The sequence below is a fragment of the Carettochelys insculpta genome, chromosome 2, assembly GCF_033958435.1.
Source record: "Carettochelys insculpta isolate YL-2023 chromosome 2, ASM3395843v1, whole genome shotgun sequence".
NCBI classification, from domain to species: Eukaryota; Metazoa; Chordata; order Testudines; family Carettochelyidae; genus Carettochelys; species Carettochelys insculpta.
The window spans coordinates 143440059-143452065 of record NC_134138.1 but is presented as its reverse complement, the minus strand read 5'-3'; positions in this window follow the sequence as shown (position 1 = coordinate 143452065).

Below are 12007 nucleotides of genomic sequence, written 5' to 3'. Positions count from 1 at the left end.
TTCACTAGCTTCTCTTCATCTTCTTCAATAACTGAATAATCAATGAACCTCAAGTTGTTAATATTTATCCTGTGCACAGATACCGCATCTACTTCTTCCTTGATCTTGTGCATTGCTCTTTCAAGATGCGTGAAGAAGATACTCGGCAATATTGGATCTCCTATTCTTGTACCTCTACGGCTACATCTACATGTGAAGCCTACTTCGAAGTAGCTTATTTCGATGTAGCAACAATTTCGATGAATAACGTCTACACGTCCTCCAGGGCTGGCAACGTCGATGTTCAACTTTGACGTTACGCAGCACCACATCGAAATAGGCACTGCGAGGGAACGTCTACACGCCAAAGTAGCCCACATCGAAATAAGGGTGCCAGGCACAGCTGCAGACAGGGTCACAGGGCAGACTCAACAGCAAGCCACTCCCTTAAAGGGCCCCTCCCAGACACAGTTGCACTAAACAACACAAGATCCACAGAGCCGACAACTGGTTGCAGACCCTGTGCATGCAGCATGGATCCCCAGCTGCGGCAGCAGCAGCCAGTAGCCCTGGGCTAAGGGCTGCTGCACACGATGACCATAGAGCCCTGCAGGGGCTGGGGAGAGAGCGTCTCTCAACCCCTCAGCTGATGGCCGCCATGGAGGACCCCGCAATTTTGATGTTGCAGGACGCGCAACGACTACACGGTCCCTACTTCGACGTTGAACGTCGAAGTAGGGCGCTATTCCCATCCCCTCATGGGGTTAGCGGCTTCGACGTCTCACCGCCTAATGTCGATGTTAACTTCGAAATAGCGCCTGACACGTGTAGCCGTGATGGGAGCTATTTCGAAGTTAGTGCCGCTACTTCGAAGTAGCATGCACGTGTAGACACAGCTTACTTGTTCTAAACCAACTTCCCTCCACACGTTGTCACCACTCCCTCCACATTGTCACTGATATCCTTCAACAACTGTATCAGTCTGCTATCCACTCTGTATGACTCCAACAATACCCAAGTTACTTTCTGATCTATACTGTCAAATGCCTTCTGAAAATCAATGAATCAAGTGTAGATGTTTCTGTTCTTTCATCGAGATTTCTCCACTGTCAATCTTAGTGCCAACATCTGCTGTATGGTATTTCTATCTTTCCTGAACCCCGCTTGCTCGTTTGTTAGATGTTTTTCTACCTGTGATGTCAGTCTCTCCATCAGTACCACCATCAGCACTTTGCCTAGATGACTTGTTAGGGCAATTGTTCTGTAGTTCTTGCACTCTAATACACTTCATTTCTTGTGTATTGTCACTAGCACAGATCTTGTCCATTTCTTATGTGCCTTCCCTTCAGTGTATTTCCTGAATCATACTTTCATTGCCTTATTTAATCACTTCTCTAGTGATCTTATTTCCAGGGCTCTTGTTGTTCTTTAGTTGTTTGACTGCTCTTCCTACTTCTTCCTTTGAAATGTAAGTCTTGCTCTCAATGCTCAGTGGAAATATCTCCTTCAGTTCTTCTATCAGTCTTTCTGAGACACTCAGGTCCAATTGTGCTTTGTACAGATCAGTGCAATATTGCATCCATTGCTGCATAACCTTCTCCTTGTTCATGAGTACCTCATCGTTCTCGTCTTTGATCATCATCTGCTTCAGTTGCCCCTTCCTATGAATATTGCTGATTGTCTTATGCATCTTCCTCATCTTACATTCACTGTAATACGTCTCTATATCTTCACACTACTCCTCTAACCATTTCACCTTATCCGTTCTGGCTGTTTTCTCAACCTCATTGCTTTTTACCCTATATTGATGCTCCATCCTCATGGAAACATCCCTTTTGATCTTCAGTGCTCTCTTCTCTTGGACCAACTTCAGTTTCTCCAGTGTAATCCACTTCTTATTGATCTTCTCTTCTTCCAGAACAGTCAGCTCAACTGCCTCTTCTATCGCTGTGGTTATCCCTTCGACTCTCTTCTCTGTGCCCTCATTCCTAATCTTCTGTTCAAGCACTGTTCTGTATGCATTCCCTATTTCTTCCTCATCTAGCCTTGCCACGTATCTTCTTTTCTTAAACTGTCTTACACTTCCTCTTGAGTTTCATCTTGATGTTTGCAATCACTAGACTGTGGTCCGTATCTATATCCGCTCCTTGGAAAGTTTGCCACTGCTGTACTGATGTTTCTCATCTTTTTATCAAAATCATATCTATCATGTTCTTGGACTTCTTGTCATTCAATCGCCATGTCTACTTCCCACAGTTGTTTTGTTGGAATCTCATGTGCACATCACCATCTTGTGCTCCGTAGAAAACTCTAGCAATTTCTTGCCTCGTTAATTTCTTTCTCCATATCCAAACCTTCCCAAGACTCTCTCCCAACCTTCACTATCTGTTCCAACCTTCATGTTCCAATCTCCTCCAAAGATCAATGTCTCTTTTCATTGTCTCCTCCAGGGTCTTTGCCAAGTCTTTATACAATAGTTCATTCTCTTCCTCCATACTGTCCGACGGGTGCAAACGCCTGAATGACTGAGATGTTGAATGGTTTTGCTTCAAATCTCACTAACATTATTCTTGCACTCACTGGTTTGTATGCTAACAATGCTCCTCTAGCTCATTTGCAAAAGGTAATCCTACTCCTGCCTCATGCTTTATTCCATTTCCTGAACAAATGACTTCACAAACCTCTCCTGATGCCTTCCAACACATCCACCAGTCCAAGTATATCATATTGGTATCTCTCCATCTCCTTTTGAAGCAGCTCTAATTTTCCAGTTGCTTGCAGTTTTCAGACTTTCCACGTTCAAATTCATAGCATGTGTGTTAGCTGTAATTTTAATACATTATGTCAAATATAAATAAAACAAAATAATTCCCTTTCCATAGTTCCACCTCAGGGCAGTGGCAGGGACACTTCTGCTTAAACTCATGAATTCTAAGCAAGTACAAAAATGCTGATTGTTCACTTTGCAAGGGGACTAGAACTAGGTTGCGACAAAAAACACATTCTGAGAAAAAATCTTTGAGTTAGACATTCTTACATTTGTTCTTTCACAGTCATTTTGCTCTGAACTGGATCTTTAGTACGCATAAGTTTTTTTTCTCCCATACTATGTTCCATCATCAGGGATGAGATTTCAATGTTGTGATCAAAACACTTTCAAATTGATTTTCATTTTTGGTCTTCCACGTTCTTCAAATGTCTGCTGTGTCAGAGTAGAGAAATATATGGCTTCATCAAGGTTATTTTATATCACACTTTTATTATAAATTTGCATTAATTGTCACTTACAGCAGATTTTTGAGTGCTGCAAAATTTGATGATGGAGACCTTTAATTTGCAAATATGTCCATGTTTAATATGAGACTTTGGAATAAGCTGGTGAATAAGGAACAGGCTGGTTTGAGAAGAGGAAGAGAGTCAGGGAGGGGACCGTGAAAGAATAACCTCCTTGAGGACTGCCTAAATCCTAGAGTCAGCACTGTACAATTTACTGAGATAGATTTCTAAGGCCTCCCAAATCAGTCATATTCTGTTACAACAAACAAACCTGAGCACTGCAACTGTGAATGGTAAAATGTAGGATTTAACAGAACTATGCAAATTCTTTCAAGGTCAGTTCCTTCATGAGAAACTGTGCCCTGAGATTACAACAAATCTCATTTTCCCCACAGTTAAACCTACAAACATTTTGGCTTCAGTGGTTTCATGACTATTCACCTGGGTGTTCTGTAACCAAGAGCAAAAATTTAGGCATCAGCCCTAATGTAACAACAGAGCTGATCTCATGATAGGAAAGGGATGCAAAGAAAAGAGGCAAACTATAGAATAACATTCAGCAGTTTCCACTCAGGAAAGGCAACTGTCTGCAAGAGCCAGACAGAAAATACGGATAGAAGATAATGTTTTATTTTCAATGCCTTTTTAGACAGGCAATGTGGGTGAAGTAATATATTTTTATTGGTGAAAGAGACAAGCTTTCAAGCTTATTCACAGTTCTTCTGGTCTAGGAAAGGTACCCAGAATATCAGAGCTGAATGCAGGTTACAACATATTGTAATAGCTTGCTTCCCTTGTTTAAATTGAGGTATACCCATTTAAAGCAGTTCAGTTATGGTTGTTAGATGTAATTGTTTTGTTTGGATATGACAACAAAGATCTGCCATGTTGCACAGGGTTCTTATTCTGCTGGAGGCTTGCAGGCTTTAAAAAGCCAGAGTTGGAGCAACCAGAGGAGTGAAGCAGACAGGGGGCTGCAGACATGGGAGTTTTAAGAGGGAGAGAAAGAAATCCTATTGCTGAAGAGGCTGCCCAGTGAGTGAACTAGCATTTGGTGATAGTGAGTTTGCTTGACTGCTTAAATTTTGAATTTTGTATTCTGATTGCAGGTGATTTCAGTTTCAGTTACTGTGGCAGTTGGGATTGTGTACCTGGGAGGGTTAGAACCTTGTTTGATCTTTTGTTCCCTTGATTGCCTTTGATCAGCGTCAGGATCAGCCTTCCCCTGTGTGACTAATGAGGGGAAGGCCTGACTGAGGTTTGCAGGCTTTAAAAAGCCGGAGTCAAAGTAACCAGGGGAATGAAGCAGAAAGGGGGCTGCAGACAGAGGAGTTTTAAGAGGAGGATCCACCATGGGTAGGAAAATCCCACAATACCCCTGCCAGAACTGCTCCTGTCTCCTTCACCTGCACCTGTAGTCAGACAGACCTCCTGACCACATATGTCTCTACCCAGACCCTGGTGTCATTATGCTGGGACTGTGACTTGCAATTCCCACCTACTCAAGTCCAGGCTGGAAAGATATCCAATGCTGAAGGTGTCTTCTGGTTGAAGCTCTCAGGAAGCAGGTGGTGGAGCTACAGGATGAGGTAGCTAGGCTTAGGAGTATTCAACTCCCCTAGGAAATCCTGGACTGTATTCATGCAGTGACACCTGAGGTTAAGATAGCTGCCCCACTAGAAAAGACAGACACACCACCAGTGAAGGTGGAGATGGCTCCAGAGTGACACTGGCAGCTGGTCACTTCTGGCAGCAGACAATGATCTACTCCAGCTCCCAATCCTCCTGCTGTGGTATTGATAAACCGTTATGCTGTTCTGGATATGAGATATAAAGGAGATAAGGAATCACCCTTAAAGCAGAAACAGAGAAGCCTTGTATCCCCAGGGCTGGGAAGTCTGCTGCCACCACTACAAGGAAGAAATGTAGGGTAGTGTTGGTAGGAGACTGTCTTCTGAAGTGAACAGAGGCACCTGTCTGTCACCCTGACATGTCATACTGGGAGATATGCTGCCTGCCAGGAGCCCATATCCAAGACATTATGGAGGTGTTTTTGAAGGTTATTTGGCATACTGACTACTATCCCATGCTATTCATCCATGTCAGCATGAATGATACTGCAAGGTGTAACCTCGAGCAGATCAAGCATAACTACAGGGCTCTGAGGGTACAGTTGAAGGAGTTGGGAGTGCAGGTGGTGTTCTCCTCAATCCTGCCTGACAAAGGTACAGGCACAGGCGCATGTTGGAGGGGAATGCCTGGCTGTAAGGATGATGTCACCAGGAGTGCTTTTGCTTCCTCAATCACAGGATGCTGTTCCATGAAGGACTGCTAAGCAGGAATGGAATTCACCTTTCAAGGAATGATAAGTATGTATTTGGCTCAAGACTGGCTTAACTAATGAGTAGGGCTTAAACTAGGTTTGATGGAGACAGGTGACGAAAGTCCACAGGTAAGTAAAAAACCTGAAGACCTGGGAGCTGGGTTGGAAAAGGGAGGGATCATAGTCTCTAATAGCAGAGAAAAATGTGGGACTCTGGGAAGCAAAAGCAAATCAGTATCTTAGATGCCTACATACAAATGAAAGAAGCATGGGAAATAAGCAGGAAGAACTTGAAATCCTAATAAATAAACACAACTATGACATAATTGGTATCACAGAAACATGGTGGGATAATGGACATGACTGGAATGTTGGTATAGAAGAGTACAACTTACTCAGGAAGGACAGGCAGGGTAAACAGGGAGGAGGTGTTGCCTTATATATTAAAAATGTGCACACCTGGGCTACGTCTACACGTGAACGCTACATCGAAATAGCTTATTTCGATGAAGTGACATCGAAATAGGCTATTTCGATGAGCAACGTCTACACGTCCTCCAGGGCTGGCAATGTCGACGTTCAACATCGACGTTGTGCAGCACCACATCGAAATAGGCACTGCGAGGGAACGTCTACACGCCACAGTAGCACACATCGAAATAAGGGTGCCAGGCACAGCTGCAGACAGGGTCACAGGGCAGACTCAACAGCAAGCTGCTCCCTTAAAGGGCCCCTCCCAGACACAGTTGCACTAAACAACACAAGATCCACAGAGCCAACAATTGGTTGCAGACCCTGTGCCTGCAGCATGGATCCCCAGCTGCAGCAGCAGCAGCCATAAGCCCTGGGCTAAGGGCTGCTGCACACGGTGACCATAGAGCCCCGCAGGGGCTGGGGAGAGAGCGTCTCTCAACCCCTCAGCTGATGGCCGCCATGGAGGACCCCGCAATTTCGACGTTGCGGGACGTGCAACGACTACACGGTCCCTACTTCGACGTTGAACGTCGAAGTAGGGCGCTATTCCTATCCCCTAATGGGGTTAGAGGCTTCGACGTCTTGCCGCCTAACGTCGATGTTAACTTCGAAATAGCGCCTGACACGTGTAGCCGTGACGGGAGGTATTTCGAAGTTAGTGCCGCTACTTCGAAGTAGCGTGCACATGTAGACACGGCTCTGGACTGACATAGGGATGGATGCAGGTGTGAGATGTTGACAGTCTCTTGGTTAGGTTAAAAGGGGTGAAAAACAATGGTGAAGTCATGTTGGGGTCTACTATGGACCACCTACCCAGGTAGAACAGGTGGATGAAGTTTTTTCTAAACAACTGAAAAAAATCATCCAAAACACAGGATTTGGTGGTGATGGGGGACTTCTAATATACTGGCATATGATGAGAAACTAACACAGCGAGGCACACACTATCCAGACCTGGACTGCATGGATGACTGAGACTCACTGGGGTAGGGGGGACCGAAGGATAGAAGATGTCACAAGCCATAGGTTAGTGACCAGTGGGAGCATGACCACTTGGGAGCTGCTAACAGGAGAGTTTGCCTGGGAGTTCACCTTGGGGGAAGCCTCATATTATTATTTGGTTTCTTTTTTATATTCTTTTGTTTGTCTTCTGCCCTTCAAGTCAGCGCTAATATCTTCTGAGGAAATTCTCTGAAGAAAGAAAGAAATGGGTATCGACAAGTCTACTGACAAGACATTTGTGACTTGTACCACATGTGTTATGTTTGTTTTGCTCACAGAATATAGAAGAGATTTCATATGTACCAAGTACAAGCTGGTTGCCCTCCTGGAAGAAAAGTTTAGAGGACTTGAGGTGCATTTTTCACCCTCTGGTTCATCAGAGAAGGTGAAGACTTTCTTGGTAGAAGGCATCATTTAGCACTGCAGGCACAGCAGGCTCAGCAGCCAATGAGGGCAGTACAAACTGAGGAAGAAAACTGAAAGCATGTAACCTCGAGGAGAAGAAAGCCAATTCAGTTATCTCTAATTCCTGTAGAGGTATTCAGCCCCTTTCAAGCTCTCTGTACGGGTGATATCATGGAGAATGCTGTGAGACAGACCTCTCAGAGAAGGGTTCAGAGAAGAAGACTCCACTAGCTGGAAGGCATGGGATGCATAGTCCTAGAGTTGGCAATTCTATGACCACCACTCCTAAGAGAAGAAGCTGCATGGTGGTAGTCAGGGATTCCCTCCAAAGAGGGACTGACTCATCCATCTGCCATACAGACCTGGAATCTTGGAAAGTTTGCTGCTTACCAGGAGCTAGATTCCGGGATGTGACAGAGACTTCCAGAAATCATCAAACCTGCAGATTATTACCCCTTCCTGCTTCTCCATGTAGGAACCAATGACACAGCAAAGAATTACCTTGAGCGTATCACTGTGGATTATGTAACTCTGGGAAGGAATATCAAGGAATATGGAGCACAAGTCATGTTCATCCATCCTGCCTGTTGAAGGAACAGGTGCAATTAGAGATAGTGGAATCATGGAAGTAAATGCATGGTTGTGCAAATGATGTTGCAGATTTGGTTTCTTCAACCATGGGATTCTGTCTAGAGAAAAAGGATTGTTAGAAAGTGACAGGATCCACCTAATGAAGAGCAGAAAGATCATATTTGCAGATAGGCTTGAAAACCTAGTGAGGAGGGCTTTGAACTAGATTCATCAGGGGATGGTGACACAAGCCCTGAGGTAAGTGGGGAAGGAAGAAGGTAAAACAAAGGATTACCACTCATTCAAAAGGAGGAAGTAGGGAAACAAATAGGAGGAATCCGAAGCCCTGGCACAATCAAAGAAGTATGGGGTGATTGGAATAACAGCAACTTGGAATGACTTGCATAACTGGAGCACTGTCATGGAAGTGTATAAACTGTTCAGGAAGGACAGACAGGGGAGAAAAGGAGGAGGACTTACAATTTATGTGAGAGAGCAGAATGATTGCTTAGAGCTCCAGTATATGGAGGGAAAAAAGCCAGTTGAGTGTCTTTGGGTTAAGGTTAAAAGCCGAAGCAACAGATGCTATTTGTGCTTGGTGCTTGCTATAGAGCACCAGATCAGGGGAATAGAGTAGATGAGGATTTCTTCAGACAACTAAGAAAAGCTTCCAAATCTCGGGCCCTGGTTCTCATGGGAGACTTTAATCACGCAGACATTTGTTGGGAGACCAATACAGCAGCACACAGACAATCCAGGAAGCTTTTAGAGAATGTTGGGGATAACTTACTGGTACAAGTACAAAAGGAACTGACTAGAGGCCGTGCACAGCTTGACCTGCTGCTCACAAACAGGGAAGAACTAGTAGAAGAAATAGAAGTGGATGGCAACCTGGGCTGCAGTGATTATAAAATTGTAGATTCCTGACCAAAGGAAGAAAGATGAGAAGAACAATAAACACCCTATATTTCAGAGAAGCAGACTTCGACTCCCTGAGAAAACTGATGGGCAGGACCCCCGGAAGCGAATATAAAGGGGAAAGGAGTTCAGGACAACTGGCAGTATTTTAAAGGTCTTAGTGCAGGCACATGAACAAACCACCCCAATGTGCAGTAAGAGAAGCAAATATGTTAGGCAGATAGCTTGGCTTACTAGGGAAATCCTTGGTGAGCTTAACCTCTGAAAGGATGTATATAAGAAGTGGAAACTTGGAGAGATGACTAAGGAAGAATATAAATATATAGGTGGAGAATGCCAGCAGGTAATCAGGAAAGTGAAAGCATAATTGGAACTGCAGCTGGCAAGGAATGTGAAGGGCAAGAAGAAGGGTTTCTACAGGTATGTTAACAATAAGAGAGTTACCAGGGAGAGGGTGGGGCCATTACTGGATTAGGGAGGTAGCCTGGTGATAGATGACGTGGGAGAGGCTGAAGCATGCAATGCTTTTTTTGCCTCATTCTTCACAGGCAAGGTCAGATCCCTGACTAAGGCACCAGGCAATGCAGTATGGGAAGGAGGCGGGCAGCCTTTGGTGGGGAAAGAATGGGTTAAGAGCTATTTAGAAAAGCTAGACACACACAAGTCCATGGGTCCAGACTTAATGCATTCAAGGTTACTATGGGAATTGGCAGATGTCTTTGCAGAGCCTTTAGCTATAATCTTTGAAAACTCATGGAGATTGGGAGAAGTCCTAGATGACTGGAAAAAGGCAAATGTAGTGCCCATCTTTAGAAAGGGAATGAAGGACAATCCAAAGAACTGTAGTCCAGTCAACCTAAGCTCAGTACCAGGAAAAAAATCATGGAGGGGATACTCCAGGAATTCATTTTGGAGCACTTGGAAGAGAGGAAAGTGATCACGAGTAGTAAATATAGATTCAACAAGGGCAAGTCATGCCTGACTAATCTGATTAGCTTCTATGAGGAGGTAACTGGCTCTGTAGACATAGGGGAGCCAGTGGATGTGATACAGCCTGAGTTTAGCTAAACTTTTGATACAGTCTCCCACAACATTCTTGCCCGTATGTTAAGGAAGTATGGATTGGATACATGGACTGGAAAATGGAGAGAAAATTGGCTTGATGGATTGGTCCAACAGGTAGTGGTCAATGACTCAGTGTCTGGTTGGTGGTTGGGTTGAAGTGGAATTCCCTAAGAATCAGTTCTAGGGCCAGTGCTGTTGAACATCTTTATTAATGACCTGGATGAGGGGATGGATTGCACCATCAGCAAATTTGCAGATCACACTAAGCTAGGGGATCAGATAGATACATTGGAGGGTAGAGATGAGGTCCAGAGTGACCTAGACAAATTGTAGGATTGAGCCAAAAGAAATCTGATGTGGTTCTACAAGAGAAGTGCAGAGTCCTGTTCTTCAGATGGAAGAATCCCAAGCATTATTACAGGCTGGGAACTGACTGGCTAAGTAGCAGTTTGGGATTACAGTGGATGAGAGGCTGGATATGAGTCAACAATGTGCCCCTTGTAGCCAAGAAGGCCAATCACGTATTGGGGTGCATTAAGAGAAGCATTTCCAGCAGATCTAGATTAGTTGTTATTTCCCTCTACTTGGCATTGGTCAGGTCACATCTGGAGTATTGCATCCATTTCTGGGGTCCCCCAGTATAGAAATGATATAGACGCATTGGAGAGGGTTCAGTGGAGGGCAACAAAATGATTAGGGGACTGGAGCACATGACCTATTAGGAAATGCTAAGAGATTTGGGCTTATTTAGTTTGCAGAAGAGAAGACTGAGGGGTAATTTGATAGCAGACATCAGTTTTCTGAAAGGGCGCTCCAAAGAGACTAAAGAGAGACTGTTCTCACTGGTGACAGATGGCAGAACAAGGAGCAATGATCTGAAGTCACAGAGGGAGAGGTGTAGTGTGGATGTTAGGAAATATCTATTTCACCAGGAGGGTCACCAAAAGAGGTGGTGGAATCTCCGTTCCTAGAGGTTTCCAAGTCCTGACTTGACATAGTCATGGCTGGGATGATTTAGTTGGTATTGATCCCATTTTAGGCAGGGGCTGGACTAGAAGACCTGCAGAGGTCCCTTCCAGCTGTAGAATTCTATTATTTGATTATTTTTTTTTATTTTAGAAGGTGGAAAAAGCTACTGGGGGGAAACAGTTATATATTTGATTTTAACAAACAGGGAGGAACTCACTGAGAACTTGAAAGTGGAAGGTAGCTTGGGAGAAAGTGACCATGAAACCATAGAGTTCACAATTCTAAGAAATAGTTAAAGGGAGAACAGCAAAATAGATACACTGTATTTCAGGAAAGCAAATTTTGGTAAACTTAGAGAGCTGGTAGGTAAGGTCCATAGGAAGCAAGAGTAAGAGAAAAAGCAAATGAAGAGTGTTGGCACTTTTTTCAAGGGAACTTCATTAAGGTCCTAAAACCTATCCATACCTCTTCATAGGAAAGATAGAAAACAAGGTAAAAGACTGCCTTGGTTTAGCCAGGAGATCTTCCAAGATCTCAAAATCAAAAAGGAGTCATATGTAAAGTGGAAATTAGGAGAAATTACAATGGATGAACATACACAAACAATACATGTATGCAGGGGCAAGATTAGAAAGGCCAAGGCACAAAACAAGCTCAATCTAGCTAGAGAATAAAGGGTAACAAGAAGTTACTTTATTAATATATTAGAAGCAAGAAGAAGACCATGGGGAGGGTAGGCCCACTACTCAGGCTGCACTACAAGATAAATTCCAATTTAAGGCAGTTAGCTTGATATTACCAAAAGACTCTCTTCACTGTAAATACCATTAGTTCAATTTAGGGAGCACTAATATTGAGATTACAAAATCACAGTTACCTGAGAGTTACAGCGTGAAGTTCGAATTCAGAAGTTTGGTTAAAGACCAGTGTGGAAGCTCCACATCTTAAAATTGAACTTATTAGCCTCCAGAGGTGTCCTGTGTGTAACCCACAATGCCCCTCACTGCTCCACTCTGGCCACTGCTC